General features: G+C 41.6%; 1 long non-coding RNA gene across 1 annotated transcript; it reads right to left on the bottom strand.

Annotated features, from left to right (window-relative positions):
- Positions 1 to 857: 857 nt before the first annotated feature.
- Positions 858 to 2134, bottom strand: LOC122458589. Its single transcript, XR_006278642.1, has 2 exons — positions 2019 to 2134; positions 858 to 962 (listed from the first exon to the last, which is right to left on the bottom strand). It is a non-coding gene; the product is annotated as an uncharacterized LOC122458589 (long non-coding RNA).
- Between the last annotated feature and the right edge of the window lie 1594 nt (positions 2135 to 3728).

Below are 3728 nucleotides of genomic sequence, written 5' to 3'. Positions count from 1 at the left end.
CATAAGACAAGTTACTATCCGTTCATTCTTTTAGTTACTGTGTGAAAAAGAAAAGAATATGACTGAGTGTTTTCCATATAAATGTCATGAAATAAACAGTGCTCCGTTTTCTGCTGCACAGTCCCTTCCAGAAGGAATGTCAGGTTTACAAGATAGAACAGTGGCTGAAATCCATTTGGAATCTCTGCATCTCCTCTGTTCTAAACATATGGTACAAATACCTTTGCGCTGACTACTTTGTACACTGAACCCTTGAATTTTTCCAACTTATAAGTGGGCTATTAATAAGTAATATAGAAGGATGAAATACTAACAGTTGAGGCTAAATATCAGCCTCATCTCTTACCACATCCCCCTGCCATACTCCTTACCCCCCCCCAACTCCACCAGTTATTCCAGCCTCAATGCTCCATTCTTTTTGTTCTCTCCTCCTGATTCCATCTTTTCTTTCATGCCCCACCTTATTCATGGAATACCCTCCTCATGTGGGTTTGCCAAGCCACTCCCCAAGCCTCATTCAAGTTCCCACTAAAACTTACTTCTTTCACGATATCCACTAAAACTAATATAAGTGACTGTATAAGGCACTGCACAGGGTGTCAGGCCTGGTTTCTGTCCCTGGGTCTGCCACTAGGTGGCTGTGTGACCTTGGGGAAGTCGCTTCCCCTCTCTGTGCCTCCGTTTCTCCATCAGTCAAATGAGGGACTTGTAGCCCGATCCACCATGCGGTGCTGGCTGCTTGGAAAATTGCTCTTCTTGTGGGCCTAGCAAATCATAAGTCAGGCCTTGGTCTAAATAACTGGCTTCATTGGGAGTTTGCGTAAGGACTGAGAATGAATTAAGCAAGAGCCTCAGGATTCAGCCCAACGATTTTATTATCCCCGTGTCTCTACACTGTTCCTAGCATGACTTCGGTAGTTTCTGAGTGAGACATGACCTCTAAGCTAGACTCATAACCCAGCCTAAGGGGAAGAGAAATGGGAAGGTGAATTTAATTCTGCAAAAGATCACTACTATGTGCTAAGATTGTCATGACATTTCAAAGCAAGGGGAAGGGAATGAGGAGCGAGCGAGAGAGAAAAAGAGCCTCAAAACACTTTTATTTTTCAAAAACCTTTCAATGGCTTGACAGAGAAAATGACAGCTGATCCTAAAACAGCAATTTCCAATTTTCAGTTTTTTATTTTGAGAGGACTCTCCCCATGGAATTGTAACTGGGATATTTATTTCACTGTCCCTTGCTTTCTCACAGGGAGCAAAAAAATCCAAAACTTGAAAACAGGACCAAAAACATGGTTCTCCTCACCGTAAAATGCAACAGAGTTCATCCCTCTATGAGGCTGGTACTATCTAAGATATTTATATGTCCACCATACTACAGTAACTGAGTGCCTCACAATCATTGGTGGATTTCTCCTCCCAATACTCCTGTGAGGTAGGGAAGTGCTATTATCCCCACTTAGTGTCTGTGCCTCAGTTCCTCATCTGTAAGTGACTTGCCCAAGGTCACATGGGAAGTCTGTAGCAAAGCAGGGAACTGAACCCAGGTTTCCTGTGCCCCCAAGTGCGATAACCACTGGGTAATCCTTCCTCTCTGAAACTCCTATGTAGGCAAAACTCTTATAATGGTCCATGAGAGTGTTCCATGGGAAGGACTGCACAACTGGGCCTTCAAAGGAAAATTGCATTGTAAGTAATATAATCAAAGCCATACTGGGCCAGATCTTCAGCTGATGTAAACTGGGGTAGATGCATTGACTTCAAAGGAACAAGGTGATTTATACTAACTTAAGATCTGGCCTATTCTGTTCACTGTATTTAAATACATGAGAATAAAACACAGAATCTATTTAATATAAAATCAAAGCAATCACCTAGACTATCAGATTATTTAGATTAGATCTCAGGGAACTGATTACTGCTTGATTAGTAAGAAAGAAGGAACTTTTAATGTAAGGGAATGCTTTTGTTTTTAAGTAACCATTATTAAATTAACGATTAACAAAATTGGAGCTTACCTTATGAAGAAACTTTCCCCAACCCTGGTTTCCCACAATAGCCGAATCCTCTGTCCTACACACCAGCAGCAATCTGGAGTTCCTGGTGAGCAGCATTTGTGGAACAGCGACTGCCACTGAAAAAGACTCTTCATATCACTCAAAGTCTTGGATGTAGCGCTATATTCACAGAGGACCCATACTGTCCATACAACGCAAGACTTGCAGTGGGGCTGAAAATATTTGCCCGCAGCAGAGATGACACTGTTTCATAGATTTCATAAATTCCAAGGCCAGGAAGGACCACTGAGACTGCTTAGTCTGACCTCCTGTATAACACAGGCCACAGAACTTCCCCCAAAATAATTCCTAGAGCACGTCTTTTAGAAAAACATCCCATCTTGATTTTAAAATTGTCAGTGATGAAGAATGCGCCGACAACCCTTGGTAAATAATTCAAATGCTTAATTTCTCTCATTGTTAAAAATTTCTGCCTTATTTCCAGTCTGAATTTGTCTAGCTGCAACTTCTAGCCATTGGATCATGGTACACCTTTCTCTGCTATATCAAAGAGCCCATTATTAAATATTTGTTCGCCATGTAAATATTTATAGCCTGTAATCAAGTCGCTCTTTAATCTTCTCTTTGTTAAGACAAATAGATTGAGTTTATCATTATAAGGCATGTTTTCTAATCCTTTAATCATTCTTGTGGATCTTCTTTGAACCCTCTCAATTTATCAACACCCTTCTCGAATTGAGGTTATCAGAACTGGACACAGTATTCCAGCAGCAATCGCTCTACTGTCAAATATAGAGGTAAAATAACCTTTCTACTCCAAATCAAGATTCCCTTGTTTATGCATCCCAGGATAGCATTAGCTCTTTTGGCCACTGCATCACACTGGGAGCTCATGTTCAGCTGATTATCCACCACGAAACCTGAATTTTTTTCAGAGTCACTGTTTCTCAGGATAGAATTCCTCATGCTCTATGTATGGCCTACATTCTTGGTTCCATTTAGCCATATTGAAATGCATATTGTTTGCTTGTGCCCAGTTTACCAAGCGATCTAGATAGTTCTGAATCAGTGAATTGTCCCCTTCATTATTCACCACTCCCCCAGTCGTTGTGCCATCTGCAAACTTTATCAGTGATGATTTTATGCTTTCTTCCAGTCATTGATTAAAAAATGTTAAATAGCGTGGGGCCAAGAACTGACCCCCACAGGTCTCTACTGGAAGCACACCCACTCAATGATGATTTATAATGATGGTTTATAATTGTATTTTGAGACCTGTCACTTACCCAGTTTTTATGAAGGCCTTTGCAGCCCCGTGTGTGGCAGAGGGAGAACCCACACATTTCCCAAATATGTTGGTAAGGAAGACAGTTGTTGGGGATACGGTAGGGTAGTGAACTGCATGATGCACTGGCCCTAATGCCTGCCATGCTTGGCACAGAGGATCTGTGTACACTTTAACAACCTACAGAGTGCCATCTGTCTAGGAGCTGCTGCTCCAGGCCCCAGTCTAGTTTGTAAGTGGATTTAATTCCCAACCCTCTGTGCACTTTAGCTGCATGGAGTGCAGCAACTACTCAGGCTTTACATGGGAGGAGGGTGACTTTTACTCCTACTGAGATGACAAATAATTTACAAAACTGCTTTTGAAAATTCCAGTTTTACACACTGTTCATAGGGCAGGGCCTCACAAATCCAGAAACTCAGCAA

The sequence above is a fragment of the Dermochelys coriacea genome, chromosome 2, assembly GCF_009764565.3.
Source record: "Dermochelys coriacea isolate rDerCor1 chromosome 2, rDerCor1.pri.v4, whole genome shotgun sequence".
Classification (NCBI taxonomy): Eukaryota; Metazoa; Chordata; order Testudines; family Dermochelyidae; genus Dermochelys; species Dermochelys coriacea.
Note: the sequence above shows the minus strand (reverse complement) of the source record. Positions and strands in the feature narration are given on the sequence as shown.